General features: G+C 41.4%; 1 long non-coding RNA gene across 1 annotated transcript in view; it reads left to right on the forward strand.

Annotated features, from left to right (window-relative positions):
* LOC111936052 (uncharacterized) overlaps nt 1-6,706 on the forward strand; it is a 93,241-nt gene extending 86,535 nt beyond the window's left edge. Inside the window, exon 4 of the long non-coding RNA XR_015277239.1 lies at nt 1,488-6,706. This is a non-coding gene — a long non-coding RNA (uncharacterized LOC111936052). The remainder of the gene's footprint in view (nt 1-1,487) is intronic.
* The last annotated feature ends 3,227 nt before the right edge of the window (nt 6,707-9,933 follow it).

The raw sequence follows: 9,933 nt of genomic DNA on the forward strand, positions 1-9,933 counted from the left end.
TGGGGACAGCTGGGACTGGGATGGCTTATTTTCAAGTCTCAAATGTCAATGACTAATGCTGATTTACATGCAGATTGCCTCTCAGCTTTATTTTATTTGGTTATTTATTTATTTCTCAGAAATGCTGTCATTTGCCTCTGAGGGAGAAATCAATGAGAGGGCAATAAGGATGTAATCTTATTGCCAATTCAGGAAAAAAATAAAAATACAGACGTAAAAAAGAGGACGAGAGAAACATTTCAGCAAATGTATAACTGCTGGTAGTTTTTCCATTCAGGTGTTTGCCAGATGTCAGTCTGTGTGGGAAGAATATATGTTCCTCTAGATCCAGAGCTGCTGTTTAGCTCAGGCTCTGTATTTAGTCTCTGCTGTTTGAGTTAGCCTTTGAGTTCTCCATTGTTGGTATGAAACAAATCCCATACCATTAGCTCTGTTCCCTGACAGCCAAAAATGTGAAATCCTGTAGCTCTCACCATCTGGCTATGAGCAGCAAAGGTGTGTTTTTTTCAATTGAAATCTCTTTCCAGGATGTTCCAAATTACAGCTCCATGCCTTATTGACAAAATTAATCTCTTGTAACCTGCACATTTCCTGGATTCAGTGCTGTAATTTGGTTTTTTTATTTTCTTCTTGTCTCCAGTCTGTCCCCATCACCTGCTCGCTGGTGCTGGATGCTCTGTGGAGGAGGAATCAGCTTTGCTCTGTATCTTTACAGTGACTTTGCAATCCTTTCTTCCACCCTGAAAAATGGTTATTGCCAGTGATTATTTATAATCAGAAAGAAATAGGCCTAATATTTTTACAGATTTCTTGTTGAACTTGGCAAGTTAGCATTTGGGAAGATTCAGACCTACTAGCAATGAGAGAGCTGCAGGCACAGCCATTGGAATTGAAATGTCACACACTACCAGATTTATTTTGCTTGGTAGTTTCCAAAATACAGTTGCAGTGTCACCAGTCCATGTTCATCTTTAACTTCCACTGACTTGAGAATTTGGTCCCCAAGCTGCTCAGAAGTGGAAAACTGCAGGCCAGAAGTAAATAGGTTTGCATAAATAAGGCAGGAGGTTTGATGTCAGGAGATCTGGGCTCAGTTTTGGGCGTGCTGAAAGCTCCAGCAGCTCCTCATCCATGAGAGATGAGCAGACACCTACAAACCTCAGGTCCCTGTTCTCAGCACCTTGCTGAGCTCTGCCCTGGGAGAGTGTGTGCCTGTGTGGAATGGAGCTTAGAGACAGTCACACTTGTGGTTACCCCAGCATAAAAACACCTGGGCATAAAGAGCCTGGTTAGGTGAGGGAAATACTCATCTCTCAGGATTTATTGTAGTCACTTGTTCTATGCACAGCCCTCATGAGGACTCAGGAGAGCCTGGAGATTTATAAATAAGGAGTTGGGACTAGCAGATAAAGCCACTATGACATAGCCCAGCTCTTGGGGATTTATAACTGAACTGCATTGATTTTTATTCCTTTTATTTTTTTCAGCCTGAGGGTCTAAAGACATATGAAATGATCACAAATTGATGGTGACCCTGAAAATCACTTTCTAATTGTGAAGAAAATATCTTATTAAAGATTTATGTGGAGCAAGGAACCAGGTGACAACTATTTCTGGTGCTGAATGGAATGTGCCTCAGAATAAGAAAACATTACTGATGGGATGAATGTTCTTTCTTGAGAATTTTTAATGATTAGAGAATTTTCTTAATTATAGTCAGATATCTAACCACTAATTACTCTGCTAAAGTGTGTTCTGGTAGCAGGAGAAATGCAAAACAAATTTACTTACCTATTAAAATCTTTATGTGTCTATTACTGCCACCAGTCTGTGGCTCCTCAGAAATATAGACTCTTATTGATGGGATCCCAGATGCTAACTAGAATTTAATTTAGTTAAATGGTTTGTAATACAGCTTGTATTTCTCCATGGATATACACCAACAGAACAAGATAAAGCCATTACCAATTTCTTAGGTTTTTTTTTCTAACCTACTTGCACCCTTCCATCTTGAATTGTAAAATATTTACAACAATATTTACAACAATTTATGTAAAATACTACTTTTCTGGAGTCAGAAAACCTGCTGCCTATGCTATAAAGTTGCTTTCAAGGCTGTCATTCCAGTTGCAACTGTCCAGCAGTTTATAAGGCACTACATCTGGTTCTACTTATCTTTTTAGTAGATTACACTAAAGTGAATCCTTAAGGCTAAACCCTCTAATTTACTAAAACACATGCACATAAAATTGCAGCTGTCTCACCAAGACTTGCATTGATTTGAACAGAACTGGGATTCATTTAAATGGTTCTAAAACTTAGATAAGCAAACTTCTTTCAAATCCATAGGAAAGAAGAAAAAAAACAACCTACAAGTAAAGTACCAAAACACCCCCAACCTGCCAAGCAGCCCTAATTACTGGGTTATTGATTGGCTCATCAGTGCTTTATTCTTTGTCTCTGTGTGTGGTGACATGATCTCTCCCAGATCCCTTGGCTCCAGTGGCAGCTAGGGATGTTTCCTACACTCAAATCACAGTACCACTCTTAAGGGTAACTACATTACACATCGTGTAAGATTCACCCCTCTGAAGCTTAGAAGTCTAAAAATTAAACATTTAACTTAAGCTGAAGGCAGGACAATCATTGACTGCAAAGTACAAAGAGAACATGGATGGAGACATTAAGCCATATTAAATGGATTTTATGCATCTAAAGTTAAGAGGTTGCTTCCTCCCTGGCAGGTTTTCTGCTATTAAAAGACCACTCTCTGACTTTCTGCACACAGTTTGGAGTATTTTCCCTGAAAATTACATGGGAATATCTTGCAGGAGATGTAGGAGCATCTCCTCTGGGGACTGGTGTACATCTACTCAACTCCACATGTCCTCGTTGTATGGAAGTGCCAATAGTCTCACACCAGATGTGGAACCCCCTCAGCATCCTAGTTTATAACTCACAGAGGCTTGGGGCTCAGAGGGAACATGGAAAACAATATGTAAAACATGGAGCAGAAGGGAAGTGAGTTTTCTCTGAAGGCACAGAGGCTTTGAACAGAATTGCCTCCCCAGGAACTGATGCCCCCATTGTGCACTTAAGTCTCATTACCCAGCTCTGTCACCCAGCTTAGTGCCACAAAGTGTTCTGGCATTGCTGCTGCTGAATGCTAGGGAAAACACCAGAATCCAATTTAAAATCCCCTCTGCATTATTAGAAACCAAGAATTGGCTTTAAGGAGTAGCTACAGCAGTTTTCCTGGAAATGTGCTGTATTTCCCAGCACCAGCCTTCTCCCTGCTGACAGGCCTCGTTTGCATTTCCAAACCATATCTGCCTGTGCAGTGAGCAGTTACAAATATCATGCAAGAATTCATGGGAAAAAACTTTCCAGCTCATGTGATAAACAACCCTAGATGATCAAAGTCCATAACCAAGCCCTCTCTACTCTGGCTTTTCCCCCGGGAGAGCGGATGTGAGAGCAGCACATGGCAGATGTTACTTTGCTTAATGCAGTGCTTCCCATCTCAGCACACTCATCTGCATGGCTGGCAGGTGCAGGAGTCTGCCTGCTGCTAATTCTTTCCTGTGTTTCCTCTGATAGCACTGGGAAGGGTTCATTGTTTCAATGAAAGTGGTTGAGAAGACACGTTTTACACTGGGTGGTTGTAGCATTAGGAACCACTGCGGTGTCAGAAAGCAGAGTTTGTCCGAGGCTTCCCAGCAGAATTTGTTCCCCAAGGTTGAATTCTCCATCACCAGCATGGTCAGGTGTGTTTGCCATTCCAGGCATGGAAAGTGAAATCAGAGAAAATGAAGAGTCAGGAAGATGAATTGCTGCTGTTTTTGCTCCCTGGTCAGGAGGGCTTGAGGGAACAACTGCTGGGTTTGAGACAAGTCACCCTGCAGCCTTTCTTCAGCATTACCCACTGCCCATCCAGCCTTTCTTTGCCCTATCACCCTTCCAGAAGGAATTTCCTCCTAATACCTATCTAAATCCTCCCTCCTTCAGCTTAAAGCCATTCTCTCTTGTCCTATTTGCCCATGCCCTTGTCACAGCTCCCTCTTGCTGTGTGTGGGCCTGGCAGCAGCTCTTTGAGCAGACACTCCTGGTGTGTGCCACAGGAGCGGATCTGGGACACAGGGGCTCCCCTGCAGCCTGGGACCTTCTCCCCTACCCCTCCAGGACTACAGGGAGGAAAGTTGAGCTCCCACCTGGGCAGCACAGACCTGTTCCTTTCATGCCTCTCTTCTCAGAAGCTCCATTTTTCTCTCCTTTGCTTCTGTCAGTCCCCCTTTGGCACAGGATGAAAGCTAAAATAGGAACCAAGTGCAATTTTCAGGCTAAGCCAAGTGCTGTGGTCCCGTCTGGCCTCCCAAATCCTGTTGGGAAATGCCATGGAAGCGTTCAGGAGCAGGGCTGGTAATCTTGCAATGGTACTTCAAGCCCTTCTTCAGCAAAAAATGTTTGAGGATTTATTTAAGTGTTGTGCAGTTAAGTGTGTATTTAAGTGTTTTGCTGAACCAGACCATTTTTAGCTTTAGAACTTTTAGTTTTATTTTTGTATTTTTGTAAGAAAATTTCAATAATTTCATCTATGTCTCTTCTGCACAGCTTGATGTGTTTTGAAATAGCCTTAAGGATTTTGGTCTAAAGTTTGCTGTCTACATCAGAAACATTTGAGAAAGCTACTGAAATCACAGAGAGAAACTGGACCTAATAATTTGCTAAAGAGATGGTAACATGTTGGCAGAAGGTGGTGCTGTTACCTGATATTGAAGCAGATAACTGACTCCCATGTCAGTGAACTCCTGCTAAACCAAGACCCTGAGTAGCAAAGAGATTTTCTTTCCCCCTTCCCCAGCCCCAGCTGTGATAGTGAATAGATATAGATGAGGTTTCCTGGTCTATCAGACACAATAATCTTAATTAGAAGGCAGGTGGCCATGCCATCGTTTTTCCCAACAGGAAGCAGAATATGCAGAATATAAAAGGTGAACTTTGCTCTTTAGAGAATTAAATGCAGCCACACCGTGCTCTCCACATGGAGCAGCTGATTTCACTGGCACACACACGTGGCCTGAATTTAACAAAAGCAAAAAAATGATTGATACAAGGGACAGCTGAAAGATTTTAAAGTGAGGTGGATTTTTTTTTTTTTCATGAGCAGCATGCTGTCACACTTGATAATATCAGATGCCAGAAGAGAAAATTTGAGAAATCCAAAGGGAGGTTTTGGTTGGGAAAAGCTCTTTTCAGTCCTGCCTGGAGCATTGATAAAATGGCTGGTACATGAGCTGACAGGTGATGCATAGCAGCGTGGAGGGTGCATGGAGCAATTCACAGGTGTAACACATAAATCACTCTTGGCCCTTCAGAATGATTTCAAGCCTCCAAAAATACCTAACATCTTTTAGAAAAGATGAAATGTAGCAAATGATAAAATAGATAAGAAGTCTCATTTCTGAAGCTTCAGAATATACAGAGATTATATTTTCAAGCTTTACATCATAATTGTGAGAGTTAAAATCTTATTTTTTATTTAATAAAAGATGATTTTTTTCATCTAATCCTATACCTGTGGGACTTGTGGCAATGCAGCAAGACAGAGGAGGAAATACAAATTGTCATTGCATGTTTTCTCATAAAAGATATTAACTGATGGGCTAGAAATTGTGAAAATTGAATGTTTTACCTACTTCTGGATTAGAATACTCAGAAATTATTGTATTTTTACTCCACTTACAGTTCCTAGTTTAGAAAATATTAGAACATGAGAAAGGCTGATCCTGAAATAGCTCACTAGAAACTGGTGTCAGAAATTGCAATCTGTGTTCTAAATTATTTTGATAAATTTTCACATTCAAGCAACTTGGAAAATTTAGATATAGATCCAACTTTTTATCCTGAAGGGAGACCAAAGTTCAAGCCTTTGGAAGTCTCTTTGCTCATTGCTAATCCTTCAGTGATTTAAGATAATTTTAAATACAAGCCTCCATAAAAGAGAAAAAAAACCTTCACAGGCACAAGGAGAGAAAATGAAACAGTGAAAAAGAAAATCCAAATAATGAAATAAATCTTTCAGGACCCATGCTATCAGCTAATCTGAATCAGCAAGGAAAGCACTGGTGGATTAGGAAGGCTGAGAAATATTTTTGCTCCTATGGAATAATCATCATCATCATCATCATCATCATCTTTTGGACTGGCAGCTGTAAACGGGGGCTTGTGATATCATCAGTGGCCAGGGCTGAGAAGCCCTGAGGGGCTGCATGGACTCAACATTTCAGAGAGGAATTTGTACACTTGCCATGTGCATTTTGGGTCATATTTTCAAAATTCTGAAGGCTTGTCTTTGATCCTTTTGTTAGAAGAGCTCCATGGATGTAGAAATATCCAATAAATATCTGGAATTTCAAGGGGCTTGTGCTGGGCTTTGAAAGTGTGGCTCTTTGGAGCCAAGGCACTCTCCACACCTTCAGAGAAGAGAAACACAACTGCTCAGATGCCTCTTTAGATACAGCTGAGCCTGAGACTGGAAAGTTCTTGCAGGATTTTCAGACTTTGAGCATAAAGCTTTTTTTTTCCTTTTTTTTTGCCCCCAATTGGATTTCACGGTTGAAACTGGGTGTAAGAATCCTGAGACTAGGGAGCAAATAGCTTTTTATGGAGATTTGAATTACATTTTACACTTGAAAAATCAGCCCAAGCAGAGAGTGAAATGGCCTGGTGCTGTGTCTGTGTGCCAGTCCCTGCTGCTCTCTCCATGGCCACAGCAGGTCACACTCCCAAGGCACCTGGAGCACTGCGTGGCAGGGCAGGGGAAGGTGCTAAATGGAAAGAAAGCATTTAGAGCTGGTGCTGGCTCCTGCTTTAAATCAGTTTTGAAAGCCTGTGTGTATTTTAGCTCTCACCTGCCCTGTCATGGACCCAGCAGAGATGTGGGTTTGCCCACAAGCTGCTTCTGCTGCCAGGTTCTCAGTGTGGGTTCACCCAGCCCCTTTCCAGCAGCTGCAGCCTCTGCTCACAAACATCCTCACTCTGATGCACTGTTTGAAGTCTGGGCCATGGACTGTGTCTCTTCTGCATGTGAGCATCCAGCAGTTTTCCACAGCTGCAGCTGGGTTTGGAAAGAAGTGAAGAGGATTTCAGGTGCTGTGGAATTCGCCTGCAGTGCCCAGTGCTTTCGTTGGAATAAATCTCCCTGAATGCACAGTGTCCCCCAATGTCTGCTGAAAGATGTCTGCTGAGAGATGTAGCTTTGTTTGATTTCACTTTTGGTGATATTTATCTTCTGCAGACATTAGCAAACTAAACTGCCAGTTTATTTATAAACGGAAGAGTTCATAAGGTTGATAGATATTTCCTATTTTTTGTGAATTTTGATGCATCTCTGGATGAATGGGTGACTTTACTGTCATTTTCCCTCAGAACACAACTCCAGTTTGGGTCCCTAAATGAAATTCTTTAAGCACAGAACTCCAAAACCTCAATTCTCACTTGCCAATGGGGGAAAAAAAAATATCAGCCTATTGGTGGTACAATCTAGCCCTGTAAATAGCTCCTTCTCAGGTCCTGCTGCCCTGGAACACAGTTATATGTCAGCTACAATCATCTGTTTTCCCATTCTTTGTGTGTGTGTATGTTGCTGAAAAGCAAATCTTTCCCACAACTAATTGTATTTGCTAATTACCTGTGAAAAAGCAATTATCTGCAAGTGATACAACTCTTTGGAAAGGCTCTTTTAATTGGCAAAGATACTCTTCTGTGGATGCTGTTTTCAGAAGAATCTTCCCAAATATTGTACCTGATGTATCACATTAGACACATCAGATTGGGTTGCATCAGCAATGTTGCATTACATCACATCACCGAGGTAATGTGCTGTGACAGACTTGCAATGCAATGTGTCAGCTGGAAAATGGGGAAAGATGTGATTTCCTGAGCAAAATGCTGCTTAAGCTTTATGGTATTTTCTCCTCCTCTAATTAAACAAGTGGCTGTTTGTGTGTTGTGGTATCTCCTAAAGGGCTCAACTGCCTGGTGAAGAGTTCTGGGTATTTTCTGTGGTTCCTGCCTCTCCATTGACTATTAACTGGTCCAAAATGAAAGGTGTTTTTTACTATTTACACTTCCATACCCAGATTATAATATATTTGTTTCCCCAAACTTTCAGTAAACCAAAAAAGCATTTCTAGGAGGAATGTTCTTGCTCTTTGTTCGTCTCTGTCCAGGGCCTGGGCTTTTACCTTGGCTCATGGAATATGCCTCTTGTGGGGAATGCTGTGGGGTGAATCCTGCACAAGTGAACTTCAGAATCACAGTCCTGAGAGCAAAACGTGGCTGCAACTCATGGGCACTCAGAGGTGAAAGGAGAAGGGGATTTTCTGATGTATGGCTTATTTATGGTGCAAAATTCAACAAGGATGGCACTGAAGTGCTCTTTGCACTTTGCCTGCCTTCACAGATGACCTTCCCCCTGGGGTGGCAGCAGGAAGATGCTGCAGCCTCTCATCCTTCAGGGATGTGTAGGAAAAATTTGCTTTGGCCAAGGTATTTATCCAGTCCTGAGTAAAGATGACTTGGCTTGCCCAGGGGAGAGGGCAGGGCAGTGGTCACTGTGGTCACCTGGAGTGGTGTGTGCCCAGCCAACCTCACCAAACACACACTGGCCACCTGCACCTGCTCTTCAAATGAGTTTCCAGTCAAATTTAGTTGCTGGCAGCTGGCTGTCTTTGACAGAAGGCTCGGTTATGACTCAGAACAGAGCAGAGAAGCTGGAAATACATGCACTTCAGGTGGAGCTAGGGGACGTAGAGGTGAAACTGGAGTGCAGATGAAGGAGAAAAACTCAAAAATGTTAAGCTCTTTAGAAAAGGAGGAGCCATGAAATCCATGCAGAAGCAAAAATCAAAGTATTTTTAGAGTGTTTTCATAATCTGCATTGTCAGCAATAATGAATTGTAACAGTTTGCTTCCTTTTCTAGTTATTTCTTTTTAAATTTGTCCACTTTTTTATGAGCTATTCAGCATTGTCTGATACTGAGCATCCTTTCAGGTATACATTATGCATCAGTGGAACACCAAAACCAATCAACAGAGAATTTCTGAAGAGGGAAGTGCTATACAATAATGATGAACATATTGTCCTCAAGCTGTGGAGGTTAACAGCCCCAAATTGCTTTGCTATTTGTACATATTGAAATAAGAAGAATTTATATGTTTGCTCTCATTTCAGTGGGCTCTTGTGATTCATTACATTGGCACTTCAGAGTTCAGAACAGTCACTTGCCTCCTGCAAAGCAGCACCCTTAAATGTGTTACTATTTGGTTGCTCATTATTATCCCAATTCTTTCTTTTTTATTGCTGCACAAATACACTTTGGTTTCATAGTAACTTGTGTCTAATGCTGATTTCTGTAGTGTTCATTGTAGGAAGGATCAAGGTGCTGGTGCACTCAGAAAGAAGTCAGCTAAGTAAATCTATAATAGCACTGTTGTTTAAACAATGTCTTGGACCATTAAAACTAAAACAAACAAACAAAAATTTAAAAAATGGTTTTGTACCTATGGTTACCTTTAATTTTTTGATGGGTTTTTAATGAAATGGCAACAGACATGTGGAAGGCATTTACTTACCTTTCTGTCTCCTTGGTTTAGTCTTTTAGGACAATACAGTAATTTTACAGTCTGTCCTGGGTAAGGGAAAGAGCATGATTGCTGAGAAATGAATTGTGAATTGAAAGTCTCTAATCTTTGCCTCCCAACCCACATTCCTTCTTGCTTTAAGCAGGTACTGAGGAAAGGTATTCAGGTGCCTAAAGATGAAAACAGGTTCACAATGTTTTTTGCTTTGTTTTTGTTTCTTGTTTGGGTGGTTTTTTGGTGTGTTTTGTTGTTGTTTTCTCCCCAAAAATGAACAGGAGACCCCTCCAG

This window comes from Cyanistes caeruleus, chromosome 17 (assembly GCF_971803275.1).
Source record: "Cyanistes caeruleus chromosome 17, bCyaCae1.hap1.1, whole genome shotgun sequence".
Classification (NCBI taxonomy): domain Eukaryota; kingdom Metazoa; phylum Chordata; class Aves; order Passeriformes; family Paridae; genus Cyanistes; species Cyanistes caeruleus.